Here is a 22597-nt window from a genome sequence, read left to right as displayed (position 1 = left end):
CCTCATGCTGGCCCATTACCCATCAATAGTTCCTGGCATCCACTTTATAAATAAAGTAAATGGAGCTGGAAGGGACCTCAAAAGGTCATCAAGTCCAGCCCCCTGCCTTCACTAGCAGGACCAAGTACTGATTTTGCCCCAGATCCCTAAGTGGCCCCCTCAAGGATTGAACTCACAACCCTGGGTTTGGCAGGCTAATGCTCAAACCACTGAGCTATCCACCCCCTTTTTTTCTTTTGAGGGGAGAGGAAAGGAGGTGGCTGGAGCCTGAGGAGGGACGCACCACCCTGCACCCTGCACCCAGGGTTGATTTCCCTTTCTGCTGGAGGGCCCCCCTTTGAGTGGAGGGTTAGGAGAGGAGACTGACTTTCAATAGATTGCAGCGAGGTAGCTGCTGTGCTACGCACAAAACCCTGTCCCAGAATCAGGTCATCTATGAATGATTTAGCACCAGGTTCCCCACGGACATGCGGTGCGCAACAGGTGAGAGGCAACTCCCTTCTGTCTGCACTCCGGTCCCAACATGAATGGCTCTCCTCATCGAGCCCTACCATCCGGGCGGGGGGGCTGGCTAACCGAGGCTCCACGGTGCTGCTGTATCATTACGTTTAGGGGGGATTCTGATTTAGAGGCGTTCAGTCATAATCCCACAGATGGTAGCTTCGCCCCATTGGCTCCTCAGCCAAGCACATACATCAAATGTCTGAACCTGCGGTTCCCCTCGTACTGAGCAGGATTACTAAACCCAGCTCACATTCCCTATTAGTGGATGAACAATCCAACGCTTGGTGAATTCTGCTTCACAATGATAGGAAGAGCCAACATCGAAGGATCAAAAAGCGACGTCGCTATTAATGCTTGGCCATCACAAGCCAGTTATCTCTGTTGTAACTTTGCTGACACCTCTTGATTAAAACCCCCAAAGTCAGAAGGATACAGTGTAATTGACTAAGACAGTGGAGCATTACTGCCACTGACTTTCACTCACCCTCATGCTGGCCTGTTACTGAGTCTGGTTAGGTCCTGCTGGAGCTCCTCCCACACTCTGTCATCAACAGATTTTTCCATTTAACTAAGAATTGTCCTTTTATGTGTCCGTTTTGCTTTCTATCTGGTCACTAGTTTTCAATCCAAGATAGAACTTCCCCTGCAGAGCTGCTTGGGAGGGACTTTATCACAAGCCATTTGGAAATCTTAATACTTTATCTTGTGTGGCTCATTTAATCTATTCTTGGGCCACCTGGCGTAAATCAGCATTACACCATTCAAGTCAAGGACAGAGTGCCATTTTATGCCAGCTGTCGTTCTAGCAGCTGCGAATCTGGCCCATTATTCTTTATAAGAATGTGTTGTGGAGCAGTGACTTACCTTACAAAAGCAATGCTAGGTTGCTCACACTGTGACTCACACTGATACGTTTTATAATTCTGTCCCTAATGACTGGCTTAAAGATGTTTCCTTTTAGTATTTTTTAAACAGATGAATACAACACAGGCTACTGTCCTGCCAAGCAGCTGCATATTTTTAAAGTGCATATTTTTGCTATTTCATTCACTGGTTCCTTCGGAACTCCCAGGCAAACATCATCCAACCCTGGCACTCTATTGAAATTTCATTTCATGAGCTGCTGCAGCAGTTCTTTTGGCACTTCTGTCTGTGCAGCATTCCACCAAACCTACCTCTATAGAGAAAGTTCGGGGTCTGATTCCTTTGTGGTGCAGACTGTGGCAAAGAAATCATTTAGCTTTTCATTTTTGTGTTTTTCCCAGACCGAAAGAACAAAGTGTATATATTGTCTAGATTATTTGTATTTCAGCCTAAGCAAGAACAAATATAAAGTCTATGGGCGATAATTGCCCCCTACAGAGGGGCTAGTCCCCAGATGGCAAGAACCACAGCCTGCAGCACAGGATGAGATACCAGGTTGCAAGGGTTCAGAAGATTATTTATGCCTTTTAAGGTAATGCCTAGGTGCTCTAAGCAAGAATCAGGGCCCCACTATATATAATACTGTACAAACAAAAAAAATGAAGACAATCAGGTGCTTACATCGAGCATGTTCAAACCGAGAGAGTCCATGAAATTTCAAGCCATTCTTGGCTCTGGCTGGGCTATAAATAGCACTTAGCATTTACATTTTCAAACCTTTAACCGATGCTCGCTACTGGACCCATGTGAGGTAGGTGCTGTAAATATTATCCATTCTTGTTGAGAAAAGGGAGAGAGAGAAGGTGACTGATTTGTACAAGAACACATGGAGAAAGGGGTCTGATCTGGGACTACAACTCAAGAATTCCTGGTTTGTAGGTGTGTGATCAGATCACACCCCTGTCTCTCTCCCTACCAGTCCCAGCTGAAACCAGGAGCTGAAAAACATGTGTAGGAGGGAAAGAGTAACCAGTTTTTCTAGACCATCCATTTGTGTTTGGTGTAAAGAGATGCCATCAAATTTAAACTAAGGCACCTGTCTGAAAATTTTGTGCTTCTCCAATTACAAGTAACCCCTAAAATTACAGTATAAACAGTTAAATAAACTTGAGCGGTGTCCCCAGGTGGGTTGGAGGTGGAACAGCTGTCAGGGGCACTGAGGGGGAGGCGGCAGGAGCTAAACCTACAAGGAGGGGGGCTGGCACTGGAGGTCACTAGAGAGGACAAGAAGCCTCCATCCTGGGGATCAGGAGGGTGACTCCACCACTCAGACATGAGCAGCTGCTGGGTGGAAATGGTGCTGGTTCCAGGTGCCCTTAATCCTCCCTGATTCCTGGGCAGTGTCTCAGTCTCTGACATGTTCTCCTTCCCCTGCAGCTGGAGGACATCACCGCCAAGGTGATGGGTCAGCTCCGCAGCATCCGGCAGCTGCACCAGGTGCCTGAGGTGCTGCAAGGGCTGAACCTCACCTGATGCCCTTAAAGGTCCCCCCCCTCAGCAACGCCCGCTCCTTGCTGCAGGTACTGCTCTGTCTCCCTGGAAATGGGGGGCTAGTGGAAGGGGAAATGGAGGCCCCTGTCACTGACAGAAACTCTCTCCCCTCTCTGTGGAGCAGGGTCCTTCCCTCTGACCCCAAACTTCCTTCATCTGGGGCATGAGCTCTTCCCCTCACTCCCTACCCCTCCCCTCTTTCCTTGCTCTCACCCCCATCCCATTCCCTGGGCTCCCAGGCAGAGCTCTCCCTGCCCCAGATGGGGCAGAAGCACCTTTGTGCCAGAGCTACATTTTCCATCTGCCCAACTGAAGCTCAGGAAGCTCCACATTTGAGGAGGTGAGGATGGGACAGAGGCTCAGGGCCTGCTTCACCGACGAGGTGGAAGCCCCCGACCGCACCAACCCGATGGAAGGACGTGAAGATCCTCCCCCCGGAGTGGGGGAGGATCCCTCGGCGCCCACGGACTTTTGCCGGGATCAACGGGCCGACCGTACACTCACGCGGACATACGACCAGCTGGCCTCCCTGGATGGGACGGTCCTCGACCCCCATCAAGCGGCGCAGTGGCCGCACTTTGAATTGCGGCAGAAGCACCTGTATCGCGTCGAGAGGGACCCCCGCACGGGGGATACCAGGACACAACTCCTCGTGCCTCGGTGTCACCGCCGGGCGGTCATGAAACTGGCCCACGACATCCCTGCGGCCGGGCACCTCGGTCACGAGAAGACCCTGGCTCGGATCCTGGGGTGCTTCTTCTGGCCAGGGGTACACCAGGAGGTAAAGAATTATTGCAACTCTTGTCCGGAATGCCAGTTGGCTGCCCCAGCACGAACTCCCAAAGCACCGCTGGTCCCGATGCCTCTGATTGAGACCCCCTTTGAGCGGGTGGCCATGGACCTGGTGGGGCCCCTCCCTAAGAGCAGCGCAGTGTTCCAATACATTTTGGTGATAATGGACTATGCTACCATGTTCCCCGAAGCAATCCCTCTCCGGACCATCACGGCCCGCAGCATCGCAGCTGAGCTGGTGAAGGTCTTCGCCCGTGTCAGCCTGCCCCGGGAGATCCTCATGGATCAGGGGACCAACTTTACGTCACGGCTGCTCCAGCAGGTGTGTGAACTCTTGGGGATAAAGCAACTCTGGACGTCCGTTTACCATCCCCAGACAGATGGGCTGGTTGAAAGATTCAATCGGACGCTGAAAGAGCTGTTGCGTAGGTTCCCCCAGGAGGACCTTAGCCGATGGGACCAGCTCATTCCACCCCTGCTCCTGGCTGTGCGGGAAGTCCCCCAGTCTTCAACCAAGTTCTCACCCTTTGAGTTGCTGTACGGTCGGCGACCTCGGGGCCTGCTGGATCTCATGAGGGAAACCTGGGAGCAAGCCCCATCGCCGGCCCAGGGCCTCTTAAAGTACGTACTCCAGCTTCAGGAGCGCCTTAAGCAGGCGGGGGCCCTGGCGCAGGAGAACTTGAAAGCCACCCAAGACACGCAGGCCCAGACTTATAACTGGGACGCCCAGACTCGGGACTTTCATCCCGGAGACCGGGTATTACTCCTCCTTCCCTCCAGTGAATCGAAGATCCTGGCCCGGTGGCAAGGGCCATATGAGGTGGTTCGGAAGGTGGGCCCGGTTAATTATGAAATCAATCAGCCGGACCGGAAAAAGAAGACCCAACGGTACCATGTCAACCTCCTCAAGCCCTGGCAGGAACATGAAGGTCTCCCGATCAACCCCTACCCTCCAGAACCTGAGCTAGGACCCCAGGTAGCCCATACAGAGGACCCCGGGGAACCGCAGCTCGGGGAGACCCTAACAGATGACCAACTCAAGCAGACCCGGTGCCTCTTGCAAGCCTTTTCCCACACCTTTACGGGCCAACCGGGATACACCACCCTGGTATACCATAGGATCCAGACGGAGCCTGGGGTGGTGATCCGGGGCGCGACCAGGCCCTTGCCGTATCACAGGAGGCAGGTCGTTGAGGAGGTGGTACGAGCTATGCTGGATCTAGGGGTGATTGAACCATCGCAACATGAGTGGCGCAGCCCTGTAGTGCTGGTACCGAAGCCCGACGGCTCACAGAGATTCTGTATCGACTTTAGGTGCGTTAATGCTATCTCCAAGTTCGATGCCTATCCCATGCCTCGGATAGATGAGCTGTTGGCCCGCTTAGGGGAGGCCCGCTATATCACCACCCTTGATCTAAGCAAAGGGTACTGGCAGATCCCCCTGGAACCAGCCTCCAGGGAGAAGACTGCGTTCGCCACACCCACTGGCCTATACCAGTTTACCCGGATGCCCTTCGGCCTCCATGGGGCTCCGGCCACCTTTCAACGCCTAATGGACCGCCTCCTCCAGCCACATCAGGACTACGAGGCCGCCTATCTAGATGACGTGGTCATTTACAGTCCTCGGTGGGAGAACCACCTAGAAAGGGTCGCAGCCGTCCTGAGGTCCCTGCGGAAGGCCGGGTTAACAGCCAACCCTAAGAAATGTCGCATCGGCTGAGAAGAGACCACGTACCTGGGGTATACTATCGGGCATGGACAGGTAAAACCTCTTGTCGGCAAGGTCCAGGCCATCGCAACCTGCCCCCCGCCAGCCACGAAGCGCCAGGTGTGCCAGTTTCTGGGGCTGGCAGGGTATTACAGACGATTTATTCCTCAATTCGCGGCAATTGCCGCCCCCTTACCGGGGCTCCTGACAAAGGATAGCCCGCGGCAGGTGAAATGGACCCGCGAGTGCGACGAGGCCTTTCAGACACTCAAAACGAGTCTCTGCAGCAAGCCGGACTTGTATAGTCCTGATTTCCACCGGACATTTGTTTTACAGACAGACGCCTCGGAAGTGGGACTCGGGGCCGTCCTTTCCCAAGAAGTAGAGGGGGAAGAGCATCCGGTTCTTTACATCAGCCGGAAGCTGTTCCCCCGAGAGAAAAACTACGCAGTGGTCGAAAAGGAAGCCCTCGCTGTGAAGTGGGCCTGTGAAGCCCTGAGGTATTACATCCTGGGAGCCCCCTTCACCTTGGTCACCGACCATTCCGCCCTCCAATGGTTGGCTCGCATGAAGGACCATAATATGCGGCTGCAGCGGTGGTACTTGGCCCTGCAGCCCTATGCCTTCACTGTGCGTCATCGGGCCGGGAAGGACCATGCTAACGCGGACTTCCTCTCCCGGCTGGGGGGTATGGAAGGGGCTGACCCCGCTGCACGGGAGCCAGCCTTGAGGGGGGGGCCGTGTAGTGAGGCAGCCTGGCTCCCGGCCGCACCCGAGAGGGAGGAGCCAGAACAGCTGCCACAGTGGGCGGAGCCACTGCCACCTGTCCCCGCCCCCCCGGAAGTCAAGGGGCGGGACAGGAAGTATAAAAGCCCTGGCCCAGCACTCAGTTGCAGCCCGGCGGCTGGAGAGGACAGACGCTCCTGACCGAGCTCCTGCTGGACCGAGCCTGCCCCAAGCCCCGTACCCTGAGGAGGACTGGCCGAGCCTGCCCCGAGCCCCGTACCCTGAGGAGAACTGGCCGAGCCTGCCCCGAGCCCCGTACCCTGAGGAGAACTGGCCGAGCCTTCCCCGAGCCCCGTACCCTGAGGAGGACTGGCCGAGCCTGCCCCGAGCCCGGTACCCTGAGGAGGACTGGCCGAGCCTGCCCCGAGCCCGGTATCCAGAGGAGAACTGGCCGAGCCTGCCCCGAGCCCGGTATCCAGAGGAGAACTGGCCGAGCCTGCCCCGAGCCCATTACCCCGAGGAGCTGCCCGAGCATCCCCCCGACCCGTGTCCTGAGGAGCAGCCCGACCTAGTCAGCCCTCATCACGACGAGGAGCCCATGGTCTGGGACCCCGCTGCGGACACCCGCGATGAGCAGGTACCCATGGAGGGGGAGATGGGAAGTAGCCCGGGGGTAGCTGACCCCAGTCTGGCTACTGCAGATTTCGAGCCGATGTCGGTGTGTTGCGGTCAGGACCCCACCGACACAGCAGCAGACTAACTGGGTCTGGGACACAGTGGAGTGGGTGGGCCTGTGTCCCCCCATGCCACCGCCTCACGGGTGGCAGTCTCCCCCTCACATCAGAGCTCAGACCCAGAAGTCTGGACTCACCTATTGTTGCTGCTCAGCTCCTGCTTTAAGGACCTGAGCCCTGAACTATTATTGCTGCTCAGCTCCTGCTTAAAGATCTGAGCCCTGAACTATTGTTTGCTCAGCTCCTGCTTAAGTAGCTGAGTCCCTTGAACTACTGTTTATTGCCCCACCCTGACTAGGGCTAGGGCTTTACTGACTCTGGGTGCTCAGCCCCTGCCTGAGGGTCTGAGCCTAGAACTGCTGTTTGCTGCCCCACCCTGACTGAGGACTTGGGCTTTGTTGACTGTTTATTTCTGCTCAGCCCTGCCTGAGGGTCTGAGTCCTTGGACCTTCGGAGACTGAACTGCTGATTTAGGCCGTGTAGTGACGCGGCCTGGCTCCCGGCCACACACGAGAGAGCCGAGCCCCCACACCGGACTCTTACATGCCCCCAACCCTACCTGCGAAGCATCTGTCTGGAGCATTTAAACCACTCCCCCGCCCATGGAGTGTCCTCTTTTTTGACAGTTCCAATATGGTAACCCTACCCTATGGGCCAAGCCTCCACTCCTGACAGTTCAGGCTAACCTCCCTTGGCTGCTTGGCCTGCCTGCCGAGACAGAGGACTCAGGGATTTCCATCAGGCTGCTCGGTTGCAAATGCAGCCCCCCAAAGAAGTGAAGAATGGAAGTGAAAGAGCAAAGCTGGACCATCCGCTGAGCTGCTGCAATCAAGTGAGCAGAGCCTGGGAGAGAAGAGGGAAAGCTCGAAGGTGGCTAGTGGCTGTAGGGAGCCAGGGGAGGAGAAATAAATAGTTAATGAGGAATCCTACGGGCTTTGTCTTGTGTGGTGAAGGGTTTCCAATGGGTCTAGTTACGATCACGTTACACTTGAAAATAGCTCGGGATGGCTGAAGGGCAGGTCTATAAAGGTAAGAGGTCACTCTAGGAGCTTCAAGTCTCAGATTCTGTCCCTACTGCCTGCTTGGATCAGCTGATCTCAACCCAACACGTCCCTCAGGTGGGAGCAGGGGCGAGCTCTTTTTCCGGAGTAGCCGCCAGAATAGGGACAGGATACATGTGGCCAAGGAACTAGAGAGGCCTGGGGGTCAATTGCAGAGTTGCCTGTTAATGCAGCTCTTCTGGGGGAGCACGGTAGGGGACTGTGCACACAGGAGCCCCATTTCAAATGGTGGTGGTGGGGGGAGGGTAATTTAACCATGATTCCAGGGGCTACTTGCGCACCTGAAAACTCCAGTGTTTTGGCAGGGAAGTTAGCAATGAGCTGGCAGGAGCCCTGTATCTAATTCCTTTATAAAAGAAAGAAAATTAAATCGATATTAGACCCACTGAGCTCTAATACTAACGTGGTCTGACATCTTGTGGAAAATCACTGTAGGGACACTGGTTAAAATGTGACTGTATATCCCTACTTTGTTACTAACTCTGTCGGGAGAGACCCTGCCAGGAGTCCTGGGTTCGATCCCAGCTCTAGGAGGGGACTGGGGTCTAGTGGGTTACAGTGGGGGGCAGATACAGCTCGGTTAGTTATAAGAACATCAGAGTGGTCAGATCAAAGGTCCACATAGTCCAGTATCCTGTCTTCAAACAGTACCAATAAGTCTCTGTTTCCTGGCCTGGGCGTTGAGGCTGCATTAGGGGAGGGAGCTTCCCTCTGGGGTTTAAAGCTGGTACCTGCCTCTTCTGATCCCTCCTCACCAAAAGCTTCTGGCCCCTTCATTGCTGTGTCTCTGCCGCTGGGGATGGAGCAGCCCAAACAGCAGGGCCGGTGCAAGGAGATTTTGCGCCCTAGGCAAAACTTCCACCTTGCAGCCCCCTCCCCCCACAACAGGAACAGAGTGGCCCTGAGGGCAGACGTGGGGCTGCAGGAGCAGAACTGAGGGAGGGGCTGGGGCAGAAGTGATGGGAGGGTTGAGGAGGAGAATTAACAGCCGGGCTGGGGACAGGCAGATGTGGGGGTGGCAGGGACACAGAATGAATTAGGATTTGGGGTTTGGGGGAGAAGCTGGAGGCTCCCCAGGAGCAGGGAGCCTGGGAGAGGGAGACCCAGAAACTGCAGAGTGTGACCTACAAGTCATGAGAGAAGGGAGGCTCTAGTGGGAAGCGGTTAGAGGGTGTGGAGGGTCAAGTACAGGGTAGGTTTACCCAAACCGGGGGAAAGAAATGAAAGAATAAAAGAGAAAAAATAAAGTAAAACCAGTGAAAGGGTAGAAGCCTGGAGAAAGTGGCGGGAAACTCAACTGAAGAGTGAAAGCCAAATGGTGCTGTGAGGGGAAATGCTCTGGGGCAGGCGGCAAGAGCGGAAGGGATCTCAAGCTGCAGTGGGGATTCAGGATCCAGATGCCCAGCAACTTTAATAGCTCTTAGGCATGGATGTCAGTCACGTCCATACTGACTGTTACCGGACCAGAATAGCCATGGTTGTTATGAAAGGAAAGGAATTGCTCCTTGGAAATTGATACTCTCACCACTGGAGTCTATTTAGTTGCACTTAGTATTGGGCAAATAACTGACTTTTTGCTTCACTGGCAGTTTTGCACACACACACAAAAATCAGCAAACCAAACAGAAAAATCATTATTGCAGACGGCAGGACTGGCCTCGCTGGCAGGAGCAATTTTAACTATTTGGACCCACTTTGATGCTAAGTAGGACCTGCTGTTTAGGTTTCTAACATGTCGCCATTTCTTATTAATTGCCCAAACATCTTCTCATTGTCTCTCTTGCTGAAGACAGATTTCCAAAGGCGGTCAATATCCCAGCCATGTCATTTTGTCCCGCCGCTACATACACGAACAGGCCTCCTTCTCCAGCATGTTTTCCGCTTGTTGGATAGAGACATTCACTTACTCAGCCAGTAGGTCTAACAGATCCTGATAACGGCAAAACACGCAGTGATTTCGTCACACTTGCCTCCAGTGCCGGACAATGCAGCTTCAGCTTCCGTTGGTTTCGCAAATGTATTGATCCCTTTTTGTTAAGCTTTTCTTAGACATTTCTCATTACCAGGTAGGGTGACCTGACGGCAAGTGTGAAAAATTGGGACGGGGGTAAGGGGTAATAGGTGCCTATATAAGACAAAGCCCGAAATATCGGGACTGTCCCTATAATATCAGGACATCTGGTCACCCTATTTCCATGTTAACTCCCCTCCCAGGTTTGGGGTTAGTTCAAATCAGTTGCTTCTAGCTTTGTAGCTACTTTATCTTTTATTGGCCTCACAAAGGTGGTTACTCTGTAGCACTAAGCATCACTACTCTGCCATACCTTAGACACGCAGCATTCTGCTAAAGATTAAGCTGTTCAATGCTATCAGAACAGATTCTTAAAAGTCCCAGCAGGCTCTGTCTCAGGGCTAAATGAGCTTCCTCCCCTGGACCAGCTGTTCTTATGGCATGTTACTCTCTTGGCTTTTGTCAGCCCAGGCTGATTTGCGGAGGAGGAAGGGGGGATACGCTGTTCACGGTGATGGGGTGTATGGGCCCCTCACTGATCCAGTATTGGACTAGGGGTGCCCTGCCCTCAACAGGTGCAGGGCCTGCTCCCAGCGGAGGAAGAATTTAAAAGGACACCGGTAGCCGAGGGGAAGGGGAATGAACTGCATGTGGCACCAGGCTACAAGGCTGGTGCTGAGAGCTTTGCCAGGAGCGGCAACATCTTTGTGAGGGTTTCTCCAGCAGCAGGGACGGGGATTCCTCCCCACCCTCACCCCTTTGGGAGATGAAAGCCTGAGAGAGATGGACTGACTGAACTGGACACAGAGACAGAGGGCAATCTGCTAAGCCAGCGACCGTGCCCCAGACTGAGGAGCTCCAGATGGGTAGGAGGTGACAAAATTTGGGGCTGGTCAGTACCTGAACTGGACACTTTGAGAGCCCCTCAGGGCTGAGCTGACCCCAATGGAGTGGACGGGCCTGGGCCTAGGTTTGGGATGTAGGAACTGTACAGGCTTGTCGGCAGTAAAGAAATTGACACTGATACAAACTCCTAACATAGAAGCACCAAGTGGGATTTACACCATTGTAGCTTAATTCAGCAACCACATGCAGATACGTACCAGTGTGCACCTTGTGGAATGCGTCTGCACAACATACACTCCCTGATGAGGTCCAGCTCCTTACGTGGGAAATAATGGCCCACGTGGGGGAACGATTAGCGTATTTCCAAGCTATCTGATTTGTCCAAATGAAGAAAATATTAGAATCCCAAGATAAAATAGGCGCCCTCATGAGTCATGAAAATCCCTTTCTTGATTTGATACAAATTAACATAATGGGTTATGGGGAGGGGAGCTGACGTGAAAATGCCCTGGCTTTGTCCAGGGCTGGCTTTGTCTGTGACATCAGGACTAAGGCAAGGCATAAAACAGGCAAACAGGGGCTCTTTGGCTCACAGAGTCCAATCATCGGAGGAAGGAAGCAGCATCGCACTCCAGAACTCCTGCTTGACACACAGTAAGTACTTTAGCATGTCTGTGTGCCAGCCACACACTCGCAGCCAGAGGTAAACTGGAAGGGGTTGGAACTGCACCTTATTTGAATCCACTGGTTTTTCCTCCACTCTTTGTTTGCTTGTGTGATGCGTTATCTTGGGGACGCAGCCAGGTGTTTTCATGCAGTGACCCTTGTGTGCTGTGGCAATGTGCTTGTTCGCATGTTTGAAGTTTTTGGTGTGAGTTTTTCTGCACATGAATGTCTGTGTACTATCCATCCATGTGAGCAGTGTTACACGTTCAGCAAACAGTATTTCCCATAAAGTGCTCTTTGCTGAAAGTACATGAAGCCTGCAACAAAAGGCAAGTGTCCATACACAGTGCGAGCCTTTGAGCTTAAATCCAAATGGCTTCTAATTCTGTTTTCCCGTGACTGAACTATAACCGCTACTACAATGTTGTTTGCATGGCAAAACAGGTATTTTCTGTCGATTGAGTTCAGAGCCTTAGAATTTTCAAAAGGCCTGCAATGGAAAACTGACTTTGTCTGAGTCTGCTGCCGATGCTAAGAACATCTGAAACAATACCTCTCATCCCTTGTAGGTTGTACATGCTCGGTTAGCTCCTGAATTCCAGGCGGTTGAAGAAAACAACATTGGACATGTTAGGCATCTAGCCTGTGCATTTATACTCAGATATTAACCTCATTGTTTAAGACCCATGAAACCTCTAGTAAAACCCAATTGGAATAAAAAGTGGGGAAGCCAGAAAAGAGTAAAATTATGTGTTCAGTTTCTGATCGTATTATCACCCGCAAGGATGGTGATTGTGCATGAAGTTAGGCACCCGCAGCTGGGTGCGCTCGGTGTTAAAAACTGTGCCCTGTGTGTCTTAGGTCACACCTGCTTCCTTCGCTGACCCAGTTTTTGCATGAAGTTCCCACTGCAGATTGAGCCAGCTCTGGAAAAGCAAGGTGGAATCTCTTCTGTCTGTTGTATCAGCAGCAGAATTGCCAAATTCTGGAGGTCTTGATGGCAGAATCTTTATTGCTGATGTAAAAAGCCCTTTGATTTTCAGAGCCTGGCTTGGATGTTCAGGTCTCGCACTTTTCAGGGGGAAATGGCTAAGAACATGCTAAGAACATCTGAAACATTGAGAATGGTGGAAATTGTGCCATAAGGGGTGTGAAGAAGCCTCAGTGCTCGGAGTCCGTCTCTCCCAAGGTTCCAGAATGCATCTGTTATCTGTAGAACAGAATTTCACATTTTAAAATGGAGTGCACCCAGCGGCGGGTGCATAACTTCATGTACAATTATCGCCGCATGCAGGAGAGAAACCGTGAGGCTATCAATGGTGATACAGCCCAGGGGAAAAGAACAGGTGTGGATGAACAGAATGTTCTCTAACGATTAGCACATTTCCTTCCATTGGATATTTGCTGCTATAAGGTTCAAACTCAGCAGCCTGCTGGCAGCGCTATAACTGCAATTAGCTGGCCTTTCTGGTAAGAGATTGCCAAACAGAGTCACTTCGTTTCTACCTGGAGTCCCAGGGTGATTCCCAGCAAGGGGAAGGGCTATGTGACTTTGTCAGAGTAAATCACGCTGACAAATTGAAACCACACACCAGCTCGGTGGTGGGAGGCATCGGAGTAAACGCAAATCGAGCCTAGGACCGCCATCCACTGACGGCTCGGCCAGTTACAGGTGTGAGAGTCAGGGCTTGTGTGGCTCTGTCATGGGACTCATCCTGCTCTCCCAAAGGGGTGCTCCTGCAGTTCATAGGAATTAATGGTGTAGCCAGTGCTAGGTTGCTGGAACCATCAACCTAGCTACCACCTCTCAGGGAGGTGGATTAACTACACCGATGGGAGAATCTCTCCTGTCAGCATCGGGAGCGTCTACACCAAAGCGCTACAGCGGCACAACAACTGTGCTGCTGTAGCATTTCAAGTGCAGACAAGTCCTAAAGCACCTGACTTCCAACCCTTCACTAAGGCACCTGAAACCCTTCTTAGGATGCCCTCTAAGGGCCTGCTGACATCCCTGGAAAGACTCCCAGTGGGCTTTGAGCTGGGCCCGAGAGCTCCAGTGTCTGCAGTGTCAGACGTAGGGGTGCAGGAGGAGTCTGACAGTTGTCGTTGGTGTCACTGGGAACTGCGTGGTTCCTTCCCCAGGCACAGCTTTCAGTAGGTAGCCGTCCCCACCGAACACCTTCATGGCATCATCCAATTACATGGATTTCCTAGCATGATTCAGACCAATAGTTTGCGGGTGTACAGCCCCGCCCACCCCCCAAGGATCTCAGCCTGCTTAACAAACATTCATTAGGCCTCAGAACCTGCTGCCAGGAAGTATTGTGATACCTGTTTGACAGACAGGAAAGTGAGGACTAAAGAGAGTAAGGGCCTGGCAAGGGTCAGCGATAGAACCAGAACCAGAAATCTACCAGTTCTGGGCCCCAGCCCAATGGTCTCACCACTAGCCAATCCAGCTTCAAGTTCTGCTGGCCTTAGTCATGCACGTGGACTCATTGGGCCAGAGCCTGGATCCCCTACAGCTTCCCCTATATTTTTCTAACCATTGCTTCATTAAATGACAGCCGGCCTTCCCCCCGCACCCCTCAGCACGAGTTTCCTTTTTATTCACACCAATAAGAAATGTCTTCCAAAACGCCCTCTCTGATGTGCTAGGGAAAGAATTAACAAGGTAGTAGGACTTCGCACTGAGACTGTAGGTTACAATGAACACTTACACTTGTGTTGACTCCTCACGCATGATTCCTTGGTCATTTATTTCCTAGGCTGAAGACATCTGTCTATTTCTGAACCACTTCAGTGTTTTAAGCAGGTCAGTAACTTGGATAGAAAATAACAATGAACAGAAGTAATAGACCAAGAAGCTTTTCAAAGCAATTCTTTTCTTACAATGTCTTATGGTCATTCACCAAGGAGTATACAAAAAGGAAGAGCAATCAGAGCTAGTCGGGAATGGTTTTTACTCAGTGTTTCTCATCAGAACATGCTGATTTATCAAAAACCAAAATTTCTCATGCAAAAGGGTCAGTTTTGATTAATTTCTTTACTTGACTTTTTTTGAAAATGTTCAGAATGTTTCATTTTAGCATTTTTTGAAATGAAAAGTTCTGATTCCTAAACAACTTTTCATTTCAAAATTTCAGCTAGCGATAGTTAAAGAAATTAAGAGTCAAAACTGAAATAAAACACTTTGAAATGATCAAAATGAAACATTTTGATTGACCCAAACTGATTTTTTTTTTCAAATTTTCAGTTTAGGAAATTTTTGAGATTTTGACTTCTCATCCCGAGTCAGGATGGGGAAAAATTTTTAAATATTGAAATACTTTTATGGAATGAGGAAAACATTTTGTTCCCATTTCCAGTAACCATGGCCAGAGGGGCAGGAGTTCACCCCTTGCTCCTAGAGAGGAAGGCAGAAAAATAAACAGCGGAGGGGGTAGGGAGGATGACAGGAGTATTTCATTTATAGGCAAAGCACTTTGTTGGTGCTTCATAAATATTACAGGAGTTGGGTGGGTGAGGTTGCGGGGCCTGCAATGTGCAGGAGGTCAGACTAGATGATCCTTTTGGCCTTAAAGTCTATGAGTCTACACACACTGGGAATTGACAGTCTGCTTAGGACAGTATAGTGGCTGCGGTTGTTCCTTGACTTCAAGCTTTTCCAGGTAGCACATCAGGAGATGGACGGAGGGGGAGAGTTGTTCTATGATCCTTAAGATCCTTAAGATCTTGACATGCCTCTAACTGTGCTCAGAGGGCGGCATCGTCGGCAGAGTGGAGGTAGTAGGCCCAGACAAAAAGAAGCGCAGGTAAGGAGCCGAGCCATGAACGACATTAACAGTGAGAACAAGACGTTTAACCGACTGCAGGGAAGCAGGGTGACGTGGTCATAGCTACAAGGTCAGAAGACAATCCCAGCCGTCAGACAGGAGGGACGGGCTTGACCTGGCTGTCGGGGAGGCCTGGAAAGGAGGTTGCAGGATCGAGGCCAGAGATGACGAGGGCTCAGAGAGTTTTTATGGTCCTTGGTGCCTTCAAAATATGTAGCTTTTGGTGCAGGGCTCAATCATCTCCAGGGCAGAGTACTCTCAAAACTCTGGGCCCAGGGCATTCACTCGCACCAAAACCCCTGATGGAGGGAGCAAAGGTGATGGATCTCCCCAGTGGCTGCACTGCCAGGACTTCCAAAGCCAGCAGCTACTCGGCGGCTTTACGGATGGATGGGCAGCAGAAACTTATTAGCCCTGGCTGTGTTACATCTCTGCCATGAGCAATGCAAATGGGTGGGACAATGCTGGCCTGCCCACTGCCCCCTTTGCCCCCCCCACCCCCCCGCCTCTACCCCAGCCAGCTCCTTGGACCCATGTCACAGATGCAGTTACCAGCTCAAGGCATCGGTGCCTGTGTCACTCTGGTGGTACGGCTTGCAGTCCTTTCACTGCCCTTTGCTGCCCTAGAGTGTTGCTGCGGCCGAAGCGCCCCCTTGTGGCCAGGGATGCCTCTGCAGTGTGTTGCCTCTAGCAGCCCCTTATGGGCCCCTTAAGCACTCCAGAGAGTCTTGTACCCAAAGCCGCCAGGTCTCAGCCCTCTGGCTCCTTTGCTTGCCCTCCTGCTCCTTCCTCCCTCTCAGCCAGCCACACACCTGCCGCATCCTGCTGCCTCTTATATTAAATCACCTGCATCCGCTCAGGTGAGGCTCCTCTTGTACTCCGGCCTGGCTTAGCCCAGACTCCAGAACCCAGGCAAGCCAGGGTTTCGGAATCCAGGTTTCGGAATCCAGAGATCGCACGAGAGTCTTGGCTTTCATCAAAAATGGTTTTTCGATCTACTGGCTGAGGAGAAAAGCTTGAAAATATAACCCAAGTGCACTGTAGCAGCTCAGAAACCAGACTGACAAATAAAAAGAAACATGTTTGTTTGTGTATATATAGATATATATGTATATTATGATCATAATCTCATGATTGGGGGGACCTGACTCATGACTTTTGAATGACTAAGGTGTGGTTGACAATGCTGATCATGCATCCGTTCCCACTGGTGCTTGGCAAAACACTTTCAGGGGAACCTTTTTTCCATTGGAAAATGCAGTTTTGTCAAAGTCCAACTATTTTGCGGGAATGTGTCAATTCTGACAACATTTTAGATGCATAAAGAACCAAAATGAACCGTTTTGACTTTCTGGTTTTGTTTCGATAATGTTGAAGTGGTTCATATTGATAGAGTCAAAACACAGCGTTTTGAATCTCCTCATTTTCATTTGTTTCGTTTTGACTTTTATATTAAACCGTTAATTGTAATGTATTTAAGATTGATGGTTTAATAGTGTGTATTGCTTTGACATTAACTAAACAAAACATTTTAATGGTTCCAAATTTAAAAAAATCTTGGAATTTTTTATTTTGCGGGCAATTTCAGCTTTTCAGTCCAATTTGGAACAAAAACCCGTTTCAAAACGTTGGCACTTCCATGTTTCCTCCAGTTTCCTGGGAACAGCTGTAATTCCTGTTATTCAGTGAGTGTCTCTCCAGAGAGTGGATTGATTTGCTCACCCCACCCCCACCCAAGATGAGGTCTCATTAACTCTCCTGGTCTCTGTTTCTGCAGGCTGGACTCACACCTTGCTAAATTCCGGCACCAGCCACAAGCCTTGGGGGAGCTGAAGGGAATGAAACTGCTGGCTGCCTGCTTCATGTACCTGCTGCTCATCTGTCTGGCCCTGCCCAAAGCCGAATGCCGACTCCACGAGCGATCCATGGAAATCAGGAGTAAGTCCCTGTAACTGCAGCAGCCAGGCCAGCTCCTCAGCTGGTGCAGACTGGCGCAGAGCCACCCCAAATGGCTCTGCTGCCCCCCACCCCCGTTATCTCTGCCCTCCCCAGATAATTGGACCCAGCACAGAAGAGCCTAGGAGGTCGGTGACGGTATCAGTGGGTGGCATGGCAGGGTCAGTGTTTAATAGAGAGGCTTCTCCTGTCTCTCTCCCATGGTAGCCTATGTTCAGAGCCTGGTTTAGTCACAGGGTGGAGAGTCTCCAGAGCGCCCAGGCATTGAACAGGGTGTAGTGCAGAGGTGCAGGAGCAGGGCTGTGCGCGTATGAAGTCTGCCCGCACTCAGAGCACCTCAAGCCACTCTGCCTCCTCCCTGTATCTCCCCGTGCACACTGACCGCAGCCGGGCATGGGCCTGGCATGGCAGGAGCAGGGTCTCCTTGCACGCACGCACACACCTGTGTAAGGACTTGTCCCAACCTGACCCCAAACACGTGGAGTTGTTCAAATGCAGCAAAAGTTTTTGAAAAGGCCTCTGGGTTAAGGCTGTCATTGCTAGTTACTGTGTGCTCGGGCCTGTGTAGCAGCGCCCTCTGCCGGTGAACGTGCAACATTGCGGGTCACTGCAAGGCTAGAGGCTGCAGCGTGAGATGGCTGAGCTTTCTGTCCTTTCATTATCTAGGCTTTGATCTTGTCCTTCCAGAATCCCCCTCTTGCTCCCCATAGCTTCCCCCTCCTGCCTCTGCATTTTCACTCTCATCTTCTGCAACCCAATCCATCCTCCCCCTCAGCCAGCCACTCTGCTCTGGCTCAGTCCAGGAGCTGGACTTCAAAACGGTCCTTTAGAGAGACTTCAGACACTCTAAAACAATTCCTTACATCTTTTCACCCCCTTCCTCCCGCCCACCCCGAAGGCCGTTCTCCCCAGCAAGGCCTACAAAGGGCCAACAGACGGAGTTTTCTGGCCCAGCCGCGTTGAAGATTCCATGAGCCAGGAAAAGTCTAGAGGAACTTTCCAGACAGCAGAACTCAAAAACTTGCAGTTTTTAATCAGCCTGTCCAGCAAATCTCTTCCTACAACGTGTGTCACGGCAGCACCCGGTGGCACCCGACGCGATCAGGCCGCTCTGTGCTAAGCGCCAGGCACACCCCTGGCAGTAACAGCCCTTCCTGAAGGAGTTTGCAATATAAACACACCAGACACAGGGGCGGTGACTTTCTCGAGGTGACAGGCAGGGTTAGAACCCAGCTCTCCTGACTCCCCAGCCCACCTGAATTAGCTTGGGCAATGGAGTTGCCTGGTGCTCTGGTGGTGGGGCAGCCTATACACACACCGGGCTGTTGGCAGTCTCAGATGACAGGGCCCCACGTGCTCATAGCACAAAGCCCATGTTCTAACTGCCGCGAGGACGCACAGGTCGCATGTCAGCAAGTGAGTCACTGCAGAGCCAGAGAACTAAGCACATGGGCCAGATCCTCAGCGGCTGTGAATCAGGAGAGCCCCACTGATTTAAAAGGAATGTGGCCCTTGGTTCCCGTCACCCCAGCAGGGCCCTGTTTGCGCTGCTTGGCTCAGGGTGCCTGCTGTTGGTTTTTAGCGGTGGTTGTGAAAGGGGCTGGACGGCAGTCCCTGGAGAATCGAGTCCTGTGCTTCTCCATAGGCCTGGCACAACGGGAACCAGACAGGGGAAGAGGGTTGCACCCCATTCCCAGTGCCCTGAGTCACCCAGTCCTCTGTATGGCTACCCCCTTCCCTCCTGTGCAAAAGACATTGTCATTTTAAAATAAGCGAAGGCCATGCCACCTGCTCACCACCGGCAATGACAAGGCAGGTGCAACCACTGGCAAGTGTATGTTACAGGTTGGGGCCTGAGCCTGAGCCACAGAGGATATGAGCGATCACAGCCTAGAGCTTGGGAGCTTTAACTCCAGCTGGACCAGTCCATGGTTTTAGCTCGGGAAGTCCCTCCTTCTCCATCCCAAGCAGGTGGCTGTGACACATGCTCAGGAGAATTAGTCCTCAGCCTCACGTTCTAAAGACTTCCTGGCCTTTGCCTTCTAGACCCTGATATCGACCCTTCCTGGTACACGGGGTGTGGAATCAGACCCGTGTACCAGGAAGGAGAGCTGTCGTGGAGAGCTCCCGGAAGTCGGGCTATGGACACAGGCAAGCTTGCTTCCCTCTAGAACAAAGCAGTGAATCCCTTCAAGATGAATGAAATGGCCAAGACAAAGAATGAATTTGAATGATGATAAGAAAAGACCCTTCTCCTCTCTCCCTTCCACATCCCAGCCTCTCTTCTAGGCACATGAAAATGTTTGGTCTCATTTCAATGTAAAGTATCTTTGTGGCTATAAATGATAGAAACCAAAGAGCAGTTGCTAACTCCAGTATTTTTGCAGACAATTTCCCTCTTGTCTGTTTTTTCTTTTTCTCTCCCCTGTTCCCCATTTGTCCCCATCTCTGGCTTTTGCTCTTAAATCTAACATGATTTGTGCCAGAAAATTGCTGGGGGAAAGAAATACAAATTCCCATGTTAATTATCTTCCTAGAACATGGGCTCTTTTATACAAACCAAAAAAATAATTAAAAAAATTGAGAAACCGAGCCCGGCACGTGTCTGCTGTGACTTGAAACGTATCAGACTTGTCTCAACTCTCCTGGGCCGTAGGATCTTTAGAACCGAGTGGCGTCACTTTCCCCTGAGATTGAGTCTCTCTTCCTGAACAATTTCTCTTCCACACAATAAAGTCTTTTGATGTGATCACCGGGCAGAGGAGCCAGCGTTTTAGTCTGGATTCTGAATCCATCTGAAAGCAGGTGGAATATAACTGGCCCTACTCCCCTGACCAATGTGTCATGCCAGCAGGAGTAATACGCCGGCGAATCAAGATGACCATTTCAGCAGGCCCCACACAGCTGGCTTTGCAGCAGTCCAGATGGCAGCCATCTTGCCATTGTGCATCTGTGCAGTTCCACCCACCTCCTAGGACAACAAACACTTATTGCTCTGCTGAGGCCTGAGCTGGCGTCTCTAATTCCCAGCTCTGTTAGTCACTCACTGCGGGCCACCCCTGCCGCTCTGCATGAGATTTGCCTATTAGTCAGGTCAGACCAGATGATCTAATGGTCCCTTCTGGCTTAAAAGTCTAGAAGATGCTGAATTAGGGTGACCAGACAGCAAGTGTGAACAATCGGGACGGGGATGGGGGTAATAGGAGCCTATATAAGAAAAAGCCCCAAATATCGGGACTGTCCCTATAAAATCGGGACATCTGGTCACCCTCTGCTGAATCCACGTAGGCCTGACTTTCCCCTTCCACCAAACTGTCCAATGTCCCTGCTCTCCTTTTAAACACTGCATGCCTGCTGCCCCGCACTGAGCTGGCTGGGCTGAGCTCCCCGCTGCTATCCTGCCGTCCGCGGCCCACCGGCAGCCAGCCCGGAGTGCCAGGCTGCGCTACGGTACTTGAGAAACACTGCGGAGTAGGCCAGATCCGCTGCGGGTGAAACTCGGCCTAGCGCCATTGGCTTCAGTGGGGCTGCAAGCGCCTCTGGAAAAGGGGGATACGAGTCACGCACCACGTTTGGCAGTGGGAGCAATACGCAGCTGCTAGCACAGAATCAGAAATGAGGGTTGCCAGGTATGCGGTTTCTGACCAGAAAGTCCAGCTGAAAAGGGAACCTGGCGTGTTCGGTCAGACGTAGTGACCGGACACTAACAGCCTGGTTACTGCGGGCGGGGGGGTAGTGGCAGCCTGTTACCCAGCCCTGAAGTGGCGGCTCCCGCGGCAGCAGGCACCAGCTTGGGCGGCAGGCAGCCCCTTTGCAGAGCCTGGCTTGTGGGGCTGTGGCAGGAGACAGCGTGCGGGACCCCTGGCGAGTGGGGGAAGGGGCTCTCAGCAGGCACAGAACGTTCCCCAGGAGGGAAGGAACACGAGCTGCCCCCCCAGCCGGCCGGCGCTTCCCCTGGCTGCGCTCTCAGGCGGCTCCGGGGCAGAGAGGGCTGGAGCGGGCGAGGAAGGGGGCTGCTGGGCAGGCAGCACAGAAGGAGGCAGGAGGCTGCTCTGTCCTCTGGGGGAGCAACTTGGGTGCTGAGAGCTGCCCACTGGCCTCTGCTTCTAATGACCATGGAGAGCCCCACCGTGCAGCCTGCGGGGAAACAAAAGCCCAGGGAGAAAGCCCAGCCACGGCTTATGTACTCAGAAACCCAGAATGCTGCATACTGTTTTTGTTGCAAACTCTTCCAGTCTAATGTTCCAGCCACATTGGGTTCTACAGAAACAAAGGACTGGAAACATCTGGCAAGAAATCTGGCATGCCATGAGAAGGCAGCAAATCACCAGAGAGCATTGCATAGGTGGAAAGAGCTTGAGATGAGACTAAGGTTAAAGGCCACCCTAGATGATCAGCATCAAGAGAAGATTGCATCAGAGTCTCTGTACTGGCAAAATGTTCTGAAAATGCTTCCGACCCAAAACCTAGCACTTCAGATCAGCTGTCTGGGCCAAACAATGGAAACTTCCTTAAAACTGTGGCGCTAATGGCTGAGTTTGATGCTGTACTCCAGGAGCATCTAAGAAGAGTCACCACTCAAGAAATGTACATACACCACTACCTTGGAAAAGCCATTCAAAATGAGATCATATAGTTACTGGTAACAAAAATCAAACAGAAGATTGTGGCAGATTTGAAGTCAGCAAGGTATTACTAAAAAGAACAGGCGTACTTGTGGCACCTTGGAGACTAACAAATTGATTTGAGCATAAGCTTTTGTGGGCTACAGCCCACTTCATCGGATGCATGCAGTGGAAAATACAAGAGGAAGCTATATATACACAGAGAACCTGAAACAATGGGTGTTACCATACACACTCTAATGAGAGTGATCAGTTAAGGTGAGCCTTTACCAGCAGGCGAGGGGAAAAAGAATTTGTAGTGGTACTCAAAATGGTCCATTTGCAGCAGTTGACTTCTGGGCTGCACACCTAACATCAGCCATATGCAATAAATGACTTTAATGGTGCATTTTGTAACAAGAGAAGAACCTAGTGAAAATGTCCTTGCAATGGTGACGGTCAGAGAGCATTTTCTAGAATTTATTGACATTGATGATACTACAGGAGCTGGTATGTCAAATGTGCTTCTTAAAAAGCTGGAAGATACAGGAATTGCGATAGCTGACGTGAGAGGTCAGGGCTACGATCATGGTGCCAACGTGAGAGGAAAGAACAGAGGAGTGCAGACACGGATCCGAGAGTTAAACCCTCGAGCTTCTTTTGTCCCATGCAGTTCTCATTCATTGAACTTGGTGGTCAGTGATGCAGCATCAGCTTCTAGTGAGGCTGCTGAATTTT

The 22597-nt window shown here is 51.6% G+C and overlaps 1 protein-coding gene and 1 pseudogene across 1 annotated transcript in view; one reads left to right on the top strand and one right to left on the bottom strand.

Annotated features, from left to right (window-relative positions):
* The window catches only part of LOC120407568 (ras-related protein Rab-17-like), a 218671-nt gene that overhangs the window by 189777 nt on the left and 6297 nt on the right, over positions 1–22597 (bottom strand). The gene's annotated exons all lie outside the window — the stretch shown is intronic.
* LOC120407569 lies at positions 6740–19847 on the top strand (annotated as a pseudogene).

Source organism: Mauremys reevesii, linkage group 6 (assembly GCF_016161935.1).
Source record: "Mauremys reevesii isolate NIE-2019 linkage group 6, ASM1616193v1, whole genome shotgun sequence".
Taxonomy (NCBI): Eukaryota; Metazoa; Chordata; order Testudines; family Geoemydidae; genus Mauremys; species Mauremys reevesii.
Note: the sequence above shows the minus strand (reverse complement) of the source record. Positions and strands in the feature narration are given on the sequence as shown.